Source organism: Musca autumnalis, unplaced genomic scaffold (assembly GCF_047663935.1).
Source record: "Musca autumnalis isolate F117 unplaced genomic scaffold, ASM4766393v1 scaffold_5, whole genome shotgun sequence".
In the NCBI taxonomy this organism is placed as follows: Eukaryota; Metazoa; Arthropoda; class Insecta; order Diptera; family Muscidae; genus Musca; species Musca autumnalis.
In genome coordinates, this window is record NW_027412088.1 from 46560510 (window position 1) to 46574357 (window position 13848).

Below are 13848 nucleotides of genomic sequence, written 5' to 3' on the forward strand. Positions count from 1 at the left end.
CGGATTAAACCAGTGTGTTTGGATTTAAACTGTCATGCCCTAAACACATACAACGTTTGAGTAAAGTTTTGTGCCATTTCTGGTAGATGAATAAATGACAAAGTGCTGCCAAATTTAAATTTTTCTTTATTCTTCTATCAGAAATGACACAAAACTTTACTCAAACGTTGTATGTGTTTAGGGCTTCAATTCGTGGGTCCCTCGAACTAAGAACGCCTAATTTCATTCAATCGTTGCAATGAAACCACTCTAGTGTGGACCGGAACTCCAAACAATTTCAGTTTTACGTGTGGCCCTTCCACTTTATATTCAACCCAAATAGAACTCAACGAAAAACTACAATTTTTATCAACCCAGTTTAGCGACGTTTTTATAATTTTTAAAGCTTTGTTCCTTTACTTTTTTAATAGTAGCTCTGTTCCTTTACGTTCAAGAATCTTCAATTTTTACTACTTTTTACTCGAAAACCGTTCCTCTACTTCAGACACAACACAATTCATATGGGAGCAGTTTACAACATTTACTACTTTTGCCGGTTTTACCATTTTCAGAAGTAAAGGAACAGACCAAGTAATAGTAGCAAAAGAGAAAACTGTCAAAATTGTTCTCACGTAAAAAGTTTTACACAAAAGTAAAGGAACGGAAAAAATAACAAAAAACAAAATAAATTTCACTGTTTTTATTTCATTGGTTTACATTATTTATACTTATTTTATTTCTTTTTATTTTGCTTTGACAGTGCGCGTTGTTTTCTTTTTTCTTTTCCTTAATTGTCAAATAAATATCAAATCAGCAGTTTGACAGATTTTCCACTTTTTACATCACGAAATTTGTCGAGCAGAAAGTAGTAAAAGAGAAACCAATTTGGCATGCTCTCTTTCTCTCTTAAATTTTGCTTAAAGTTTTACTACTTTTTGGGGTTAAGGAAAGCTTTCCGACTTAAAATGGGATTTAAGCAATGGAATTGACAGCTCAAATCGAGTGGATTTCGTAAATGTAAACGTACTATTAGGCACAATTTATATGAAACTTTTACTAGTGAAGTCCATATTTATATTAGGCAATTTTCATTGCGGCAATTGCCAGTTTGATGGAGAGGGAGGTGAGGCATATTGTAACCCTCAACACCCTCTCTCACATACAGACTGACAATTGCCGCAAGGAAAATTGCCTAATGTATAGACAGCGGAATTTTATGCAACCCCTATTTTTGGTCGGATTCATGTGAAATTTTGGGACAGGGCATATTTTTGTCTTCTGATTATATTGCAATCGAAACATATGACATATGCAAAATTATGCAAAATGCATAAATTTCATATGCAAAATTTATGCATTTTGCATATTTTCTTATGCAACAAATATTTCAATAATAGGTACAAAATATTTGTGTGTACAATTTTTCTGTTTAAAATTCTCTTCAGACAAGTCAATAAAATAGAGAAATGCATAATTATAGCCACAACCTCCAAAATACCGAAAATCGGGAGGTATCGTTCTATGGGGGCTATATAAAGGCCTGAACCTAAACCGACAAATTTTACGTGGAAAGTGTTTTACCCCCAAGGAAGACTTAATACCAAATTTCAGCCATTTCGGAGGGATATTGAGGGCACAACCATCAAAATACCAGAAATCCGGAGGTACCGTTCTATAGGGGCTATATGAAGACGTGGACCTATACCGACAAATTTCAGGTGGAAAGTTTTATACCCACAGCGAAGACAAAATGCCAAATTTCAGTCATTTCGGTGGGATATTGAGGCCACAACTTTCAAAATACCGAAAATCGGTATGTACCATTCTATGGGGGCTATATGAAGGCGTGGACCTATACCGACAAATTTCTAGTGGAAAGTTTTATACCCACAGGGAATACAAAATGCCAAATTTCAGTCATTTTGGTGGGATATTGAGGCCACAACTTTCAAAATACCGAAAATCGGGAGGTACCATTCTATGGGGGCTATATGAAGACGTGGACCTATACCGATAAATTTCAGGTGGAAAGTTTTGTACCCCCTACGAAGACTTAATATCAATTTTCAGTTTTTTCGGTGTGATATTGAGGCTACAACTTTCAAAATACCGAATATCGGTAGGTACCGTTCTATGGGGGCTATATGAAGGCGTGGACCTATGCGGACAGGTTTCAGTTGTAAAGTTGCTTACCCCTAACGTAGACTTAATAGCAAATTTCGGCCATTTCAGTGGGATATTTAGACCACAAATCCTTGAATATATTTTTGCATACGTTCATTTTATGCAGATATGTACAAATATGTCAAAATATGCACGATATGCAGAATATGCAAAAGTTTATGGGCCTAATTCGTTTTATTTTGTATTAAAACGAGTTTCTGTCCAATCAGATTTTCTCTACGACCATCCTCACCATATATGCATTTGCATAGGATTCCGCTGTCTACTAATGTAAATATGGACTAATATAGTACGAGAACAGGGATCCTTGTTCTATGAAAATTTTAAATGAAAAATATTTCCTTTATATTTTTTTTTTCATTTTACAGTTTTTTCCTTTATAATAGTTTTCATTTCACATTTTCATAGCAACAGAAAAAAATCTGTAATTAACGAAAAATTTTTGTACGTTAGCAACTTTTCATTCACCAACTTTTATAAAACCTAAAACCTGTTGATCGACGTTTTTACAATTGTACGGACACACTTAATATGCATTAATAGAATAAATTAATAGGAATTTAAATCTGTTGACAATCAATAATCCCGGGTACAATTGCAGGGTTACAACTGAAATAATCCATACCAAAAGAATTCAACATGTGGCTCTTGCGATTTATAACTTATTTCCAATTTACATTAGCAACTTTTTCGTCATTTAGAGCTGTTTCGCCATTTATTTGCTAAAACAGGCAACATTTTGCGTCATTTATCATACAAAAATAAGTTACGATAGCTACGTCATTTATTCTAAACAACGCACGAAAACACCATACTATAGTACGCAACCCTGCTTTTTCGTCATAAACTACCAAAAAATGCAACTGTTTTATGATGTCTTTGTTTGTTTGTGTTGTAGAAAAACAAAAATACTCAAAAGATGACAAAAGTGTAAATAAATGCTTGAAAAAACTTGCAAAAGTTATGTCTTTTGTTTTTGGAATTAATTTAAGTTATTTGGTACACATTTATGTTGAAACTCCTATTTTTCTGAATAAATATATTGTGTGCGTGTGTTTGTGTTATTGTATATGTGTGTATGTGCGATTGTGTGCGTAAGCAAATGACGCAAAAAACAGATGTAAATGCACTTCATTTGATTATAGGATTTCGTAAAACGAAATCATTTAATGTGCATATGTAAATTGGACTTTACCCAAAATACGACGAAAAATACAACTTTTCTCAACCTTGTGGAACGAAGTTTCTACTGTTTTGACTTATGATTTTGCATATGTCCAGACATCTTCGTGTGTAAAGGCCTCCACTCACTATAAATTTGCCCGACAGCATTTGTGATAGTATATTGGTCTGTTCCAGTACTGCAAGAATCTACTAATTTTTACTATTTTTTCCGATAACATAAAGGAAAAAATGTTATCGTAGTAAGAAATAGTAGCTTTTTGCAGGTTCTGGAACAGAGCATATGTAATTTTGTGAGTTTTTCAAGACAGAAGAAAATCAAAACTGTTTTGATATTATATTAAAATGAACCCCCAATTAGTATGTTGAATTGTGTTTATTTTCAAATTGTCAATATACAATTTTTAAAAACAAATAATGTTTGTGAAGGAACAAAGAAAAATATAAAATTAATTCATTTTTAGAGGAAAATTTCAAGATTTCGAGTATTTACTGAAGGCTTTGCTACACACTTGACATGCACACGGGTTCATCGGTTCGATAGCATGACTGATAGTGAATGTAGGCCTTAATAGGATGCTTACCACAATGAAATGTCTAGCTTTTTCGAAGCCAACTTGGTACTAATAATAAAATTGTATGTAGCATTCCTTCATAATAATAAAAGAATATTTCATTCCTAAAGAAATTGACGTGTGGCCCCTGCACTCGACATGTCACCCCAAAATACAACGAAAAATACACATTTTATCAACCCTGTTGAACGACGTTTTTATTGTTTTTGTCCCATGTTTCGTTCAGTCATACGCGCGCCATATTGCAAAAGTTCGTTCAGTCAAAGATCCGTCGTCAGCTGGCGTTCAATTTCTCTATTCATATCGTGTCGCTAGTTTTTTCACAGAGAAAAAAAATAAGAAGAGAATTAACAAAAAAAATATTTGAAAAAATACTAAAAAGATAAAGAATACAAGTTGCGGTGAATAATTGCCTCGAAAAACCGATAAACTTTAATTTCAAATCTTGGAAAAAATACATAATTTTTCGAATTGAAAACTCGAAAAAGGTGTTGCTTAACAAAATGGCGAAAGTGACAAAAAATTCAAGTGTATTGGGAAGACGACTACTTTAGTTTTTGATACATGAGTAGTAGAGTGAGTGTGCCAACACAAATATTCTTGGGAATTGTAGCTGTTGAGGAGGATTTTTGCAGTAGAAACAAAATACAATAACTACATTTTTCTTTCCAAAAACGTGGGCTTTTTGGTGCCACGAGTTTAGAAGAAAACGGAAAAAGCACCACGGTCCGTCCGGCGACTCATCCAGAGCGGCAACGGCGACAGCAGCACAGTTCACACGTCGAGCCATAGAGTAGTAGTAGATGTGAGTGACGTAGAGGACAACCCCATACGGTCGGTTTTAATTTTTTTCAATAAGAAAAAATGTCTTTGCTGTTGGTTTTTTGTGAAGGGGATTTCGGAAATATTTCCTAAAACGTAATAGAAATTTATATTCCGAGCACAAAAAAATTGTTGTATATCAAAACAAGTGGCAAGTGGTAACGAATAATTTAAAGAAGAAAGAAAAACTATATACATCTGTTGGAAGAAAAAGCAAAAAAACTGCAGCTGTGTTCAAAAAACAACAAAAACCAAAAGGTTGTGCAGAGCATCTTGAATTTTCAACAATATGGTGAGTTATTTGCAATTTTTTCAATATACATATGGTGGATCTGAAAGATAAAAGGCATAATAGACGGCATAAACATACTTCATAACCTCAAAGTGTGTTGCTGTTTTTGGGGAAAAAATCCTTTTTCGGTGTTTTTTGTCATATGGAAGTTAACACAAAGAAAAACTTCTTTGGGCAGATTTTAAGGCGATCGATTTCATTTGTTTGCAATAATTGCATTGCATATTCTTTATTTTTTCTGCTGTCAATGCATTTTTACTCCTTCGACATCTCCTCCTCCTCCTACCTCTGGGAGAGGTGTTTTGCTTTTTTTGTTCTATCTCTTTTTTTAGTACATCTTTGGTTTTTTGAGGTTATACTTCTCATGTCTATTTAAAAAAGAATTATCAATATATAACACTACTTGATTGCTGGCTGGTGCTACGGCCTGCTAGCTACTCTTTTGACTCGTCCGCTTGTAGTGTAGTGAGAGGAGGCAACAACAACACAAGCAAGCGCCGTAAAACACAATATTTTCGTTGGTTTGGTTTGGTTTCTTCTCCTCTAATGCTTGATGAAAAAAAGCCAAAGACATGACCTCCTTTTGTTGTTGTTTTTCTCTATTAAAAAAATCGCCGCAGAAACATTTTATTTGTGATAATAGTTGCTTTTTTTCGCTTCAGTTATTTGGAGATGAAAGTTTTCCGACTAAAAAAAAATCTTTGTCCAGTTCAAAGAAAAATAATTTACTAACTTTTCAAAGAATTTTTTATTTGAATTATTAACAGAACTCAACAAGGTATTTTATTGTTTTTATTCTTTTGTTGTTCTTTTTTATACTACAACCTATTACAATTACAATGTATATGTGTTTGACTGGCTATAGTCATTGTTGTTGTTCTTTCTATATGGCATATTGGTGGTTATGCCTAGTTTTGTCTTTTTCACTCTACTGGGCGAAATAGACGTCGTTGTACTCATTACAGTGTATTTTCTCTGTTTTGTTTTTTTTTCTTTTATTTTACATTGACTAACGTCACGCCACGGAGTTGCCAATTTTCGTCAAGAAATTCGTTCATTTTATGAGAGAGAACAAACGGCAGTTATGTCAACTCTGTTTGTTGTTTGGGGTAGATAAAGTTTTGCAAATAATAAAAAAAGTAAAGTTAGGAAACTGTAAAAATGTAATAAAACGTGAAAAATTGACAATTTTCTAAGTAAATAAGGCTAACAATACACTGAGGGGTTTAAGTACAATTGAACGGCTTAAATGTCCTTTAGCGGCACCTCTCGAATCGGTTGGAAATTTTCACCACTGCCTTTTCCTGTTATCGTCTTCTGAATGATATAGTGTTTTCCGGGAGAAGTCCGTACTTCCCGAGATATGGGTCTTGTATGTCGGAAATGTCTTCCGAATGTCATTCTAACCACTGTACCACGGTGGACATACCTACGTCTAGTATGTACCTATTTTGTGTTTATTTCTACTATTCCGGTGTGGTATTCCATGTCCAAAGACATCTTCAAAATGTTACATCGGAAAGGAAAGGTAGAGGTTAAAGATTTCCAGAAATGTTATCATTGCTTGCCGATACCTCTGTTTCATTCTGTGGACAACACAAACTGATTAGCCAAATTTTTAACCTAGGACGGAGGATGGTTTGATGGCATCAACAAAGACTTTTAATTAAATTGTCTGCCCTTTATGTTCTATTTTTTATAATTGACCTATAAAAAATGCGTATTTAACTTATTTTTTTTTTTAATTGAGTGAATTAATTCATATTTACCTACAAAATTCGCCAAACGACAAACGATTTTATTGTGGCCCACATCTTGTGTTTATCAAAATAATAAGACTGATTGATTCTCTTTTATACAGATGGCTTATTTTGTAATAATGTACAACAAACAGTAAATAAAAATTATTTGTTCTTAATTTAAATGATTTTTACTTCCAAAGCGTTCAAATTATTTCTTCTAATAAAAAATGCCGATTGCAAATCGTTTCGTTCTCTCTCAGTCTCGTTCGGTGTGTTGACATTAAGAATAAAGTGGCCTAGCCACAAATCAAATTTGTCACATGTAAAGGGTGACGATAGCAACACGTGAAACTTTTATCGAAAATTTATAATTTATTACTGGAAATTTGTACAAGGTGGCGCAAAAGTAAACGCCCGATGTTTTTTGGCTGTAATTAAAAAAAAAATGAAAAACTTTGATTCTTCTTGTGGATTATTTTTATTTGGTCTTTTAATTTTTTTTACATCAAGTCGAGAATATGATGTCAGATAAATGGCCGCCGCCACAGTTTATTGTGATTTGAGCCCTTTTTATGGCTCACATTCTTGACGGATATTGTCTTTAAGAGCTGAAAGAGTCTGAGGCTTGTTGACATAAACCCACAACTTCAAAAAGCCCCACAAAAAGAAGTCTGGCGCGGTCAAATCAGGCGATCTTGCTGGCCAGTGCAAATCGCCAAAACGGGAGATTAGGCACCCAGGAAATGCATCCTTCATCATATCGGTTGTGGCACGTGCAGTGTGTACCGTCCTATTGGAACCACATGTTTTCCAATCCCAATTCATGAAGATGCGACAAAAATAACTCGTTGATCATTGCTCTGTAGCGCTCAGCATTCACAGTAACCGTTTGGCCCGCGACGTCTTCGAAGAAAAAAGGTCCGATGACTCCTCCAGTAAAAACAGCACACCATACAGTGACTTTGAGCGGGTGTAATGGCTCTTCATGGGTTACACGCGGATTTTCAGTGCCCCAGAAGCGTAAATTTTGCTTATTTACGTACCCGACACCGTGGTGCAATGGTATGCACACCCGCCTTGCACGCTAAAGGTCCTGGGTTCGATTCCCAGGCCAAGCAACATCAAATTTTCAACGGTGACAAAATACCCCTCAGTGATGTTGGCGACATTTCCTGAGTATTTCAGCCTTGTAAAACTTCTCTACAAGTGGTGTCTTAGGACACGCCGTTCGGACTCGGCAATGAACAGCAGGTCCCATATCATTGAGTTAATATGAATCGGGGTGCACTCATTGATATGAGAGAAATCTCCCGTGTCCCATCTGGGATGTTTGTGGAACAATTACAATTACGTACCCGCTAACATAGAAATGTTCTCCATAGAAAGTGTAGACAAAAAAAAAAAAAAAAAAAAAAAAAAAAAAAAAAAAAAATAAAAAAAAAAAAACAAAAACAAAAAAGAAACGCTCATTTTGAAAGGTCAACAAAAATTTTACACTATTTCGACGCCTCCAAACAATAGTATGCTAAGTCGACTTAGCATGTTTTCAAGTTCTTTACATTTTTATATTTAACGTCCTTTAACTTAAATTCTGTCAAATTTTGGTAATGATCGGACAATCCGAACAGAAGTTATAAACAAATATTTACTTAGCATAGTACTGAAGGTCAAAGAAATTTTCAAACTTTTAGAGCTTGTCCTGCAAAACTCGCTTTTCAGAATTAGCAAACTATTATTTGGAGGTGTCGAACGTCCTTTAACTTAAATTCTATCTAATTTTGGTAATGATCGGTCAATCCGAACAGAAGTTATAAACAAATATTGACTTAGCATAGTACTGAAGTTCAAAAAAATTTCCAAACTTTGAGAGCTTCTCCTGCAAAACTCACTTTTTAGACTTAGCATACTATTATTTGGAGGTGTCGATTTATTCTTTAATTTAGTTGTTTGCATAAAAGGGGGTGGACGAGATGCCAATTTACACCTGATCCAGTTGAAAAACTTTTCTAACATCTTCACCTGGTAACAACCATTAACGTCTATCTCTAACGACTAACTTCTTCAAAACGTTATACAAACCAAACAAGAATCTGTGCAAACTACCTTTATGAATAATTCTGTTCGGATATGTCTGAATTAATTAATCACTTTTAATTGTGCAGTGATTTCAAAGTATATATTTTTTAATTTGTATTCTTTTTATGGTCGATCAGCTGGGCTGATTCATCTAACTTCTTTGCGAATTTAATGTGACTACATTACCACAACAATTCATCTACCTTTATTGTGCCATTGTCTCAGCCATTACTTTTTAACGACTGTCAAAATAAAACTCAGTGCCTTTATTCAACGCCGTCTTTTATTAACACTGGGAGAAAATAAAGCGACCTAGCCACACACCAAATTTACTGCTACACCTACAATTAAAAAAGAGAAGATGCATTGGAACAAGTCGAGTTTACGCACTACAGGAACAAAATTTTCTTTAAAAATGGAAATTTTTCTTAAATAGTCGCCCTTCTGCCGGGGTTTTAAGACTTTCTCCTGTGGGCAGGTGCAAATCTCTGGGCACGGGAATAAAATTTTCTTTTAAATTTAATTTTTTTTTCGAGTAGACGGCCTTTGGCCATATTTTAAAACTTTCTCCCATGGAGAGGACCAAATCTCGGGCAGAGGAGCAAAATTTTCATTTAAATTGTAATTTTTTTTCCAAGTAAGGGAATTTTCGGAAATTCAGAGGCCCATATCTTGGGAAGTATGGACTCCCCCTAAAAGCTTTATATTTTTGTAATCAGGACGAGAAGATCTACCCATGGTAAAAATTTCACATTTTTGTGCCAGCTGTTCGTATAATCAATTTATGCCGTTAATGCTTATTGGGAGATGTAATAACAAATCCCTGGTAATGCGAGCTTTATATTTCCTACTTTTCTTAAAGTAAGGGATAGCAAAAATAGACTTTAAAGATGAGAAAACTAGGAACGGTCCTTAATCAAATAAATTTATTATACAAAAGTAAATTCTCATCAAACGGTAATGATGCCCGATTGTGAGAAAAATAAAGCGGCCTATACACACATCAAGTTGATAACATGTAATAGAAACAAAATTACCTTAAATTACAAATAAAGGTTTTAATATCCGAATCACTCAAAATGAATAGTTTTACAAATAAAAATTATAATTACAAACGGAAAAGTAAACGTAAGGTATATTAAACAGGTTCTTACGTGACCATAGCCATAGGACTATTTTTTAAATTTGCTCAGATATTTCACAATACACAAACAATAAGCAAACATTTTGAACTTTTGTGACTGACGAAGGTGTTGTCCAACCCGAAGGTGTTGTCCAATATTGTCCTTCTTGAAATTTAATGTCCGTTTAAAAGGAATTTAGGTTGTGCAAAGTTCCATCCTAATGGGATACTCACTCAGTTTGTATGTTATAGATGTTGTTGTAGCAGCATCTAATGCTGGGTTGGCAGCCGCTGGCCGAAACACTTTTGGTTTCAGGTCAATCCGGTACGTGAAAACTAGAGTTGGGTAATCTAGTTCCTAGTTCATTGTACTAGTTCCAAAACGTATGAGTAACATCATGAAATATAACGTGTGATAGTAAGTATACGCAGTTTTTTCAAAGAAAAAATGTGAGCCATTGGAACTGCGAAGTGAACGAGATAGTTCCATATAGTTCCTTTGGCACAACTCTAGTAAAAACCCGCTGCCGTGGGATAAGTTATAGTGGTCATCATTTGTTCTTTTGCTTAATCTGTCTCTGAGTCTATCTCCAGTTGTAGGAATTTCTTCTTTATAAAGAAAATTCGTAATGAAGAGACCATTTTTATACCCTCGGCATTTATGCTAACGAGGGTATATACACTTTCATACGGGCAAAATGTGCCTCATCGAAATAATGGTTTTAGACCCCAAGTATGTTTGGACGAAATGTGTTTCAGACAATTTGGAGTCGATTGAGCAATGTCCGTGCGTCTGTCTGTCTGGCTGGAGCGCACGATAACTCTCGAACGGATGAACCGATTCGGTTCACATTTTGGCTTTCATAATATTTTGCCCAAACTTAGTTTAAGTTCGAAGATGGGCTTTATCGGTCCACTCTTTCCGGTACCTCCCCCACAAATGTTCGGAAAATTTGTGCGCACTTGAAGGGAGTAACCGATTTGGTCCATACTTTGCCCATCGTAGAATGTGTACCAGACTTAGATAATGTTTCAATATAGACACAATCGGGTACCTCCCACACAAAATTTCGGAAAAGTTCAGTTTAGGGCCATCTCTCGAATCTCCCTGATTTTTGTTTTATCAACTTGTATTCACTGCCCTACATACGACGGTATAAGTTTCATTAGGTGCAAGTCCATACTTCCTGAGAAAATACCCTGAAAGTTGTAAAATAAACCCTATGGCACCATGTGAGGTGGTTGGAGAGCAGGATAACTCTAGAACGGATCTGCCGAATCGGTCCAAAATTTGGCCTTAGTAATATCGGTCCACTCCTTCAGGTACCTCCCCCACAAAAGTTCAAAAATGTTTGGAAAATTTGTTTATACCCAGCAAAATGTTAGATGCCAAAGATGACATTCAATCATGGGTGCAAGTGATCTAGCATGTCATCTTTTTAGCATCTTCATCGATGAATTTTATATGAGCGTGGACCCCAAAAGATGACGTTCTTTTCTGGATCCTAAGCATGTCATTTTAACCAATGCGTTGACATGTCATTTCCACCAATGCTTTGGCATGTCATTTCCACCAATGATTTGACATGTCATTTTCACCAATGCTTTGACACGTCATTTTCACCCATGCTTTGACATGTCATTTTAACCAATGCTTTGGCATGTCATTTTCACCAACCCCTTGGCATGAAATTTTCATGTCTTGTTTGGAAAATGGAAATGCTGTATTGAAATATGGTTTTCATGAAAAACAAAACTCTTTATTAATTCAAACGAATTCATGAAATAGCTACAATTAATTTATCAGTTTAGTTTTTCAAAAGTTTACATCAAAAATTGCAATGTAATCACCACCGCTGCAACGCAAAAGATTACTTCCTCCGTTCTCCGCAACTGATATTATTTCATCTTACAAAAGGTTTTTTCAAGTATCTTCCCATCACCAGTTCAGATTTCGACATGGACTCCAAATGCACTCCTTTAAGTATTTTTATTTCGTAAATTACTTTTATTTTATAATTTTGTTATAACAACATTTTGGTAATTTATACTCTTGTGTTTAGTGACGGAAATATGTAGGGATCTACAACCCGGCTTGCTTTAGGGATCTCTAAGAACAAAATGTAACGAACGGGGAGAAGAGACTTTTTATGGAAAATACCATTTATGCTTAATTAATTTATTTTTTATTGTTTCTTTCCAAAAGTAGTTTCTTCTTTATTTTCAGATTCTTGTTCCTTTTCGTTTCGGACTTTTTTTTTCAAATTCCAAGAAGCGAGATTTGATTGATTTCATTCTATGTCAGATTTAGAACAGACAAGGGAACTTTTAAAATAGCAATGTGTGCAGTCCGATTCTATTTTTAGCTCGATGGTTGGGACTTCATATAATACCAATTGTTTAGAAGTTTTAGTTGTTTGATATGCAGGAAATGTAAGACAACATCACGACGACAGTTCTAACAACTTTGGTCTGTTCCAGAAACTGCAAGAATCTACTTATTTTTACTACGATAACAATTTTCGTTTATGTTATCGGAAAAAATAGAAAAAATTAGTAGATTTTTGCAGTACTGGAACATACCAAAATGAAAATAAACAGGTGTGTAAATAAAAACACAAACATCATCTCTATTGGATCGATGGAATGGGTACAAATGCTGATGAAAAGATCGGATCTTTCACGACTTCCTTTGCATTGCTTCAAATCCTAATGAAAAGATCGGATCTTTCACGACTTCCTTTGAACCTTTGCATTGGTTGACATGAAATCACGTCATCGCAAAGAACCCCTTCCGTCAAATTTTGCTGGGTACGGTAACTCTTGAAGGGAGTGACCGATGTAATCCATACTTTGCACATCCTAATATATCTACCAGATATAAATCGGGTTCGAATATGGACTATATTTGTCTACTCCTAGTGGTACCTCTCACACAAAATTTCGGATAAGTTCACTTTACGACCTGCTCTTGAATCACTTTGATTTTTGTTGAAGCGATTTGCATTCGCTACCTCCATTACGAAGGTAAATTTTTTTTCAGGGGCAAGTCCATATTTTTTGGGAAAACAGCCCGAAAGGTGTATAAAACCCCTATGTCACCATATGTGGCGGTCGGAGAGCACGATAACTCTCGAACTGTTCAACCGATTTGGTCCAACATTTGGTCTTCGTTGTATTCTATCCAAACTTAGTTTCATAGGCAATACCGGTCCACAACTTTCGGTACTTCTCCCCAATATTTAAAAAATGTCACTATAATGCTAGGACGATATCACTTGAATGGGACAACCAATTTGGTCTAAACTTTGGATCTCCTAATATTATAGTTTAACTTCTAAAATGGCCCATATCGGTCCTCCCTAAGGGTACTTGCCCTACAAAAGTTCAACATTTGTGTCTTAGTGCAGTTAATTCCTAATCCACATTTTTGTCGGCAAGTTCAAATGTCCAAAAAGGATCACAAAATTCTGAAGAGACCTTAAATACATTCGATCTGTCCGGAGGTGAAAGTTTCGCTTCACATTGGCTGAGGTCGGCAAAGCCAACCGACACTTTTTTATTTGTTGATTAAGAAAATACTCTTTAAAATGTAGCAACCATTTTTGCAGGCGTTTAAACGTCCAGTGGCTTTATGTTAAAGGTTAAAGAAGTCCGCCTGTACATTGGAGTGTGTTAAAATGTATTTAAAATGGGAAGAGTTTAAAATATAAGATTTGCTGTGATTTCTTTTTTCCGTTCTTTTATGGCTGCAAAATAAACCACTCTTATCAGTGACGTTAATTGTGACATTTAAAATAAAATGTAAAGTGACCTAGCCACACATCAAAGTTGTTGCACGAACAAAAATTGGCATATCTTTTCTTTACCGAC

The 13848-nt window shown here is 35.1% G+C and overlaps 1 protein-coding gene across 8 annotated transcripts in view; it reads left to right on the top strand.

Annotated features, from left to right (window-relative positions):
• The first annotated feature begins 4133 nt into the window (after positions 1–4133).
• Positions 4134–13848, top strand: part of Sin3A (SIN3 transcription regulator family member A) — an 84684-nt gene continuing 74969 nt past the window's right edge. For all 8 annotated transcript variants that reach the window (XM_073989183.1, XM_073989189.1, XM_073989186.1 and 5 more), the window contains exon 1: positions 4134–5034. The gene's annotated coding sequence lies outside the window, so the exon portion shown is untranslated. The remainder of the gene's footprint in view (positions 5035–13848) is intronic.